We start from the raw sequence: 9,276 nt of genomic DNA on the forward strand, positions 1-9,276 counted from the left end.
GTAAAGTGAGTACCTGAGTGGGTCACAGAGCTTCACCTGTGCCTTACAGTTATCTTTTTCCTTGAATTAATAAACTTTGCTATTGAGTAAAATCTCTGAGCCCTATGGGTCTGACTTGACATTGTCACTTTCTGTGTTATCTTCATTCTGTTATAAGCGAAAACTTTTGCTAATAGTTAGATACTGCCAGGTATAAATTAGTGTCATCAGTTGCTTCAAACAGAAAATAAGCTCAGTTAATTTCAAAATTAGTTCAAATATTTTTTATCCCATTTACGAAACAAAAGGACTATTTTGGAAATTCATTCAGTCAAAGGCACAATATAAGATGTTTTGTGAAATTTACATAAAATTTACCTAAAAAGTTCAAGAATAAACATCACGGTAGAACAATATTTTTGCTAAATTAAGAAAATGGTGACGCATACTTACCTGGCAGGGGAGATACCATGATCATGAAGGTGGTTTTCCCAGGGCAAGCCTTATCCAATGTACTCTGGATGTGCTGACCCCTGCGATGTCCCCAAATGTGGGAAACTCGACTGCATGATTTGTGGTAGTGAGGCACTGCATTCACAAAAATAAATAAATAAATAAATAAAATAATGGTGAAATAGGTGTTGGTTGTTGCACACATATAATTTATAAGTCCAACATGCCCTGTTTTCTTAAGCCAAATGAAATAGAAGCCATAGTTGTTATGAGAAAACCTTGCACAGTTCACAGAGCAGTACAGTTTAGGGCCAAGAAAATGAGATTCAGATGGGGAAAAGAGATGTGGGAGTCACCTTGGTTAAAACTCTCATTCCCCAAAGTGCCAGTAGCTTTTATGCACAGGCTTATAGGTCCATAGGTATAATTACCAGTGTTCCCAGAAGGGATCAATCAGTTCCAAGAGTCGCTGCCCTCAGGGAAGCCCAGGGACACAGCTGCCTTCATGGTTCTCCCTGTCCAGGTTCAATCTACCGCTCAAGGGTGATATTCACTAGGAGTCATGTGGCCTAGCTGCGTATCTAACATACCACTATATCAATTTACCAGGGAGCAGAGTTAGAAAGTTAACTTCAGGTCAAATCATCACATAGAAGAAGGGGTGGGAGGGTTTTATGCCTGGAAACAAATGAAACATAGAATCATAAAATAGAGATAATGGATGACATATTAAGCTTTTTACACATTGATTAATAATGTTTGCTATTAGTTTGTATTTAATCAATTAGATTACAAAAGTTTTAGTTCATCCATGAAATAAGTCTGTAATTTTTCCTTCTAATACTCTCTTTGACTGGTCATATTTAAGATAAATTTTGAAATTTTAAAAATCTATTTACATTTAGAAAAATTTAGCCACATATTGTGCTGTTTGGTTTTGTTTAAATCCTGGTCCTATTCCCATCCTTTGATTATTTTGCAGCAAACTCTACAACTCTGTGCATGTAATTCTCTTTTTCTGTAAGCATTACATTATGTGTATCTAAAAGATAGATTACTTTTGCTGAATATTACTGTTATATCATTATCATTCCTAAAAGTATAACAATAATTCCTCAGCATAACCAAATACCCAGTCAGTGCACATGTTCCCTAACTGTGGGGGGATGTTTTTTCCTAAAACTCATCTCAAACTTACGTTAATTACCTTTCACTGGGCCCATACTTGGGTTCTTAAAGCTGAAAGAAATAGTACAACTGAATATCTATTTAAAAATTATTTTTTTAATTTTCTATTTTTGTTTTGGTTCAAACAAATTTTCAAACATTAACCTTGAATTTTCTATAAGACCATAATATCCAGAATGAAAATATCTGCCACAGATTTTAGCTTTTTGTCCTGAATGCCCTGACATTGATGAGTTTGATGGGTCTTTGTAGCTGTGCTCTTAGAACACACTGAGGAGGCACCAGGACAGCGTGAGGACTCGGCTGCCAGGACTCGGCTGCCTGAACTTGGACAGGGAGTGGAGGGTGAGTCCATGTGTTTCTTGCAGTTGGGTGGGTGTGGTGAAGAGCAGGGCAGGTTGAGACGGCCCTCTGTGTGAAGCCACATGGGCCAGCTGGGGACTTGGGTAAAAGAGTAGAAGTTTGTATGAAAGCAATATTTTGAGTAGTACAAACAAAGTTGCTCTTGTCCAGAAAACCATAATAGGCACTAATCAGTGGGGAGAAAAGAAAGTTCTTACAAATGGCCTAGTGTGACCAGGGCTAATGTAGAAGGGAGTTGAAAGGAAGTTTTGTCCATTGCTTCACTTAAACAGAATGTGATGCTAGGGAGACATGCAGAGGCCCTTCTTTGAATATGGTATTCCTGGGTGTTCTGTTAAGATTTATAAACTGATACAGCTATCACCTGACTAGATTATATTTTTCTACACGATGGCAAAGGGGTATTTTGTTGCAGAATTAAAAGAAAAGAGTTTTAAAGTCTAACTATTCAAACTGAAATTATAAGATACAAACTGTTTCAGGCCAGGCTCAGTGGCTCACGCCTGTAATTCCAGCACTTTGGGAGGCTGAGGCAGGCAGATCACGAGGTCAGGAGATTGAGACCATACTCGCTATCTCGGTGAAACACTGTCTCTACTAAAAATATAAAAAAATTAGGTGGGTGCGGTGGCAGGCCCCTGTAGTCCCTGCTACTCGGGAGGCAGAGGCAGGAGAATGGCATGAACCTGGGAGGCAGAGCTTGCAGTGAGCCAAGATCACACCACTGCACTCCAGCCTGGGCAACAGAGCAAGACTCCATCTCAATGGAGCATTATCATAATTATTCAAAACATCATTCCAGTGCTTGGCTCAGATACATCCAAGAGGGTTCCTTTCGGGAATGTTATTCTCTCTCTCTTTTTTTTTTTTTTTTTTTTTTTTTTTGAGACGGAGTCTCGCTCTATCGCCCAGGCTGGAGTTCAGTGGCCGGATCTCAGCTCACCGCAAGCTCCGCCTCCCAGGTTCACGCCATTCTCCTGCCTCAGCCTCCCGAGTAGCTGGGACTACAGGCACCCACCACCTCGCCTGGCTAGTTTTTTTGTATTTTTTAGTAGAGACGGGGTTTCACCGTGTTAGCCAGGATGGTCTCGATCTCCTGACCTCATGATCCACCCGTCTCGGCCTCCCAAAGTGCTGGGATTACAGGCTTGAGCCACCGCGCCCGGCCGGGAATGTTATTCTCAATGGGATGGCTTCATGTAGTGGGTGAAAGGGGCCAGTGATTCTGCACTAGTCCTCCTTCCCAAGCCTACCTCTGCAGATACCTAAAGCTGCAGGACAACACACCGACGCCAGAGAACTGAGACTCTTGTAGAAGTTATTATTCTGTGGCATCATGATTCAACATAGTTCCTTTGAGAATCAGATGAACATTCGTTAGAGTTCAGCTCAAGTTCAACTCCAGTGATTTATTTAGTATATGTGGATAAAAGAGCTCTCCTATTCTATTGCTTGTCAACATCCCTTTCAAGTTGAGCTCACTTCCATCAAAATCAAAATGGATAGCTCAAAATCAGTGGCTTAAAAATCATTATGGATAGGAGACTCAAATGTAGAGTCAGGGTAATTTTGTGAAATTCAGCGGTATCTGCCTAGGAAATAGCAGCCCTTAGAGTATGTCAGCCAATTGACATTTGAAGCCTCCTTTTTGGGTGGAAAACTCCTAAAGAGAGGATAACCTGAAGTGCCATTTTTGCCCCCAATTTAGCAAGTAAGGTTAATGTCAAGATTACAAAGAGGCAGGATAGATCACAGGTGAGGGACAGTGGAGTTCTATTCTCTCCCTGTCCATCATGTGTGGCATATTTGCCATGGAGGTGAACCATTTTTAGTCAGTCATATACATCACATTTGTTCAGGTAAGTTACAGTAATGATGCTAACGAAAGTTTTATATAATATAATAAATAACTTTATAGAATATGTAATTATATGTATATGTCTATAACTTATATACATATAATTATATATATTTGCTTATGCTTACATCATATGTAATTCTCTGTACATAGAATATATATATTCTATGTGTGTATATATATACTCCAACTGTTTTATATATATATTCTATATATATATTTGAGCTCTCAAAGAACTGCTATACACACACACACGCACACACACACACTCTTTGAGTACTCCAAGAACTGCCATATGTATACTCCAACTGCATACAGCAATTCTTAGATTCTCAAAGAACTCCAAAATAGTTTACATTAAAAGTTAAGGCATTGTTTCTGACATTGAGAACTACTCATTTCCAGGGATGCTAGAGCAACCTTCACCAACCCATTTTTTACCCATTAGCAGATGAAAGAGCTCTTTTTCACTATGCTGCTTTAAACAATTATACACTCCACAGTACATCATGTATAGATTTTTAAATAAGTGTTTTTTATTTTAGCTTTAGGTTGAAATAGCATCTAGTTCTTGATTATAGCCAAGATACTATTCAAAGGTGACTCAGGGTAATAAAAAGTTGGTGCTTAGTATTTGCCGATGATCAGAAGAGAGTCTTATGCTAGTCTGAGGAATCAACCATCTCTTTTCATCTACAAGGAAAAGAATCTGTAAATGAAAATAGCAGGCATGCTTGTTATTTTATGTCCACCTTTGACATAAAGAAAATAACAAAATGTTTATGGGTATTAGGCAATATTTGAAAAGCAGAAGTAGTCAAAAAGTTGTCACAAGGTTGGGTAGTCAAGTTCTTAGGAATCTTTGACAGACCACTGATATCACAATGATATGTCTTGATACTGATGACTTCAAACACAAAACTATTCCGCAAAAGTGGTATTCAATAATCGTTGCACCACTGCAGCATTAAAACCGTGATAAAGACAGAGAATGAAGGTGGAAACTTGAGGAAGAGTTAAATACAAAATCAAAATACAGCGGTTAGAGAAAACAAAATCATTCTCTTACTCTCATCACGTAAAATGAGGAAACAGTATATAGCCAGCATTTTGCAAAATATATTGGAAACAAAACCAATAAAAAAATCCATTGTTAAAAGCTTCATTGAGAAAGTGCTTTCAAATGCTCATGCCTCTGATTAGTAATGGGGACCTCCAGCAGGGAGCCACTGGTGCAAACTGAGAGCAGTCAGGGCAGGAGTGCTGACCCAGCCAGACGCAGTGCAGGGGCTCTTTCCTGATATCACTGTGTGGTTCGTGATCTCACCGTTATTGAAGCAGAACTGGAAATTTTTATTAGACATTGTCTGAGCAGCCTCCATAGGCTATTATGTGCATGTATATGTGCTTGCTATTTTACTAAAATGTATATGCAACATATGCATGGTAATTCTCAGCAAAACTTTTGCCTTCTTTGAAATCAAAAGCACAACGAGATACCATCTCACACCAGTCAGAATGGCTATTACTAAAAAGTCAAAAATCAGCAGGTGCTGATAAGGCTGTGGAGGAAAGGGAATACTTACACACTGTTGGTGGGAATGTAAACCAGCTCAACCACTGTGGAAAGTAGTTTGGAGATTTCTCAAAGAACTTAAAACAGAATTACCATTCAACCCAGCAATCCCATTACTGGGTATACACCCAAAAGAAAACAGATCATTCTGCCAAAAAGACACCTATGTGCATATGTTCATCTTAGTAGTAAAGACATTCACAGTAGCAAAGACACAAAATAAACCTAGATGCCCATTAACAGTGGACTGGATAAAGAAAGTGTAGTACATATACACCATGAAATATTATGCAGCCATATAAAAGAACAAGATCATGTCTTTGCACAACATGGATGCAGCTGGAGGGTATTATCCCAAGTGAATTTAAGCAGGAACAGAAAACGGAATGCTACATGTTCTCAAATGTAAGTGGGAGCTAAACATTGAGTACTCAAGGGCATCAAGATGGGAATGATAGACACTGGGAGACACTCCCATCTGGGAGGGAATGGTTGAAAAACTGCATATCAGTTACTATCCTCACTACATGGGTGACAGGATCATTTGTACACCAAACCTCAGTGAGATGTAATATGCCCATGTAACAGACCTGCACATGCACCCCAAACCTAAAATAAAAGTTGAAAAAAAATCACCATCTTTGTAAAATGAGAACTAAATAATCTTTTTATATATATATGAGTTTACTAGGGCTGCCCGTAACAAAGTTATGCCCAAACAACAGATTGTGTGGCTTTAACAAAAGAAATTGTTTTCTTCACAATTCTGGGGGCTAGAACTCTGAGATGATGATGAGGATTATTCAAGCAGAGGCCTCTGTCCGTTGCTTGAATATGGGAATCATCTTTCTGTATCTTCATACGATCTTCCCTCTGTGTGTGTCTACGTCCTAACCTTCTCTTGTTAAAAGTCATATTGGATTAGGGCCCCATTTTAACCCCATTTAATGACCCATTTCAACTTACCTATGTCTTTAAATGTCTTTAAACATCTGATGTCCAAATACAGTTTCATTGAGATGTACTAGGGTTTACGTCTTCAACATACAAACTTTGGCGAGACGGCGCAGATCATAACAATAATCTGTGTATAACCAATATAATAATTGAATATAACAGACATAGCCATATAATCTAATTTATATACATCAATATTTATGAATCTTATTGTCTTTAAGATGCATATATGTTCATTCCGAAAATAATTTAAGATTCTTCGGCCGGGCGCGGTGGCTCAAGCCTGTAATCCCAGCACTTTGGGAGGCCGAGACGGGCGGATCATGAGGTCAGGAGATCGAGACCATCCTGGCTAACACGGTGAAACCCCGTCTCTACTAAAAAATACAAAAAAAAAAACTAGCCGGGCGACAAGGCGGGCGCCTGTAGTCCCAGCTACTCAGGAGGCTGAGACAGGAGAATGGCGTGAACCCGGGAGGCGGAGCTTGCAGTGAGCTGAGAGCCGGCCACTGCACTCCAGCCTGGGTGGCAGAGCAAGACTCCGTCTCAAAAAAAAAAAAAAAAAAAAAAAAAAAAAGATTCTTCAGTGTGCTTTATAAAGTTTATAAGAAAATAACGACACAAAAATATATTTCTAAAACAATGTCAATGATCTTGAAAAATAATAGATTATGTGAAAGAGAGTTTTAGTGTAAAAAATGACAAAATTAGTTATTATATCTTTGGAAAGATAGAAAGTAGATTGCATAGATTCTATAGGTCTATACCATTCACTTTGATGTAATCATGTCCAATATCTAGCATGGGTTATTAAAATATATTCACACACACACAAACATTTTCCATCACTAGGGACAAACATCTATTCTCCAAAACAAAGTACATTTAACTTAAATTTTTATAATCTTGTAATCAGTACTAGACAGATACACATTTGGTAGGCATACCGAGTTTCACCAAAGGATTCAATACTATTTCTCTTAAATTAATGAACAAAATGGAAGCGTGTATGCTACATACATCGTTAGACTGGTTCATTCTTAGTAAACTCTAAGACAGTAGACTTTAACATGGAGGAGAATTGCACAAGTTGTTTTATGTAATTCTGTCCTTCACCCACAGTTATTATTGTCTATGATTCAGCTGAGGGCATTCATAACATTCTGTCTTTAAGATTATGAAACAAATGGAATATAATTATTCAAAGTAATTTTGAAAGGCAAAACAATAAGATGAGTCATATAATGACAATAACTAAAAAGCTTTATTCATTCTAAAAAAACTAATTCAAAAGTGTGGGATCAAAATACTTATAGGAAATATAGGTGCAAGTAATTTGAGGATACAACATCAATATTTTTCAATAGTGTGACGATCTTATGGTAATTTAGGTTATGGTACAGAATGAAAATATGTAGATAAGAGATCTCTGGTTCCTTTTAAATCTTGATCAAACAAACGACAATGGAGATCATACGTTTCGTTCCGATTGTAAGATACTATGAGGAATACATAAAGACTTTTAAATGCAGTTTAAAAAGTGACAAGCGTTCTTGAAACAAACAAGAAGGCTTAAGATTACTCACCCTTGCGATGTGCACATACAAGTGCTACAGCTGTTTAATTAGATTTATTTTCTGTCAAAATAAGAAGCTTAGAGTGACATAGTGGATAAAAATGAAATTGATATTTGTGTTGGCTCAATAAAAACATTTTCTGAACCGAGTGTCTGATAATGACACATGACTGTGTCTGCAAGCATTGAAAGAGATCTTTACAATATTGTACAAGGAATTTGAAAATGGATTGCATTTAAGTTCCCTTCTAAATGTAGAATGTTATATTAAATTATGATATAGGTCAGAGAAGAGTTTTGATTAATATTTATAGTTGCTTTCTTTAGAGGACTTAATGCATAAACTAAACTCAACTTGAAGCCCTGAACATGCAGGGTGATAATCATCTCAAGTCATTTCCATGACATAAAGTTTCTCAAATTATAAACATGTTGTACTTGATATATAAGAACCTGATATATATAAGAAATTTTAAACTTTAAAAAAATCCTTTAATAATTCTAGATTCACTGAAGAATTGCAAAGATAGTATGAAGAGTTCCCAGGGACCTTCCCTCAGTTTCCCCTAATGTCAACATTTTATACAACTGTAATCCAAAATTATTAAATTAATGCAAAATTTAAAAATTATCATTGGCATAATACTACTACCTAAACAGCATCTTTAGATTTTATCAGCTTCTCGATTAATATCCTTTTATTTCTCCAGGACTTAAGAGACTGCATTGAATTCAGTCATCGTGTCTCCTTAGTTTCCAGACTGTGAAAATTTCTCAATCTTCCTGTTTACATAACCTTGAGAATTTTGAAGAGTATGGTTCAGGTATTTTGTAGAATGTCCCTCAGTTTGAGTCTCTGAAGTTTTATCATGGCTAGATTGAAGCTATAGGTTGTTTTTAAGAGTATCATAGAGATGAAGTGTCCCTATCACATAAAATGTGAGAATATGTGACACCAATACAGCATGACTTATCACACAGCATTCACCTTGGTCACTTGATTAAGGTGTTGTCTGGCATAAAGTTAGTATTCTAACTTTCCAGACCCTGTCCTTGAAAAGAGAATCACTAAGTCAAACTCATACTCCAGGAAAGAGGAATTAAACTACTTCTCATGGTGTTTGGAAGGAAGTTATTTTCATATGTTATTTGAATTTTCCTGTAAAGAATAGTGTCTTTTGCCAATATCTTCATTTAATTATTTACTTACAGTGATATGAACTTGTGGATATTTATTTCATTCTTTGAGATCTCTACAACAATCCCATTACTATTATTATTCAAATTCAAATTCTAGATTTGTACATTGAGGAATTTTTTAGGTTA

At 37.0% G+C, this 9,276-nt stretch overlaps 1 pseudogene; it reads left to right on the forward strand.

Annotated features, from left to right (window-relative positions):
* Positions 1-424: 424 nt before the first annotated feature.
* On the forward strand, positions 425-575 carry LOC115898522 (annotated as a pseudogene).
* Positions 576-9,276: the final 8,701 nt, after the last annotated feature.

Source organism: Rhinopithecus roxellana, chromosome 6, assembly GCF_007565055.1.
Source record: "Rhinopithecus roxellana isolate Shanxi Qingling chromosome 6, ASM756505v1, whole genome shotgun sequence".
In the NCBI taxonomy this organism is placed as follows: domain Eukaryota; kingdom Metazoa; phylum Chordata; class Mammalia; order Primates; family Cercopithecidae; genus Rhinopithecus; species Rhinopithecus roxellana.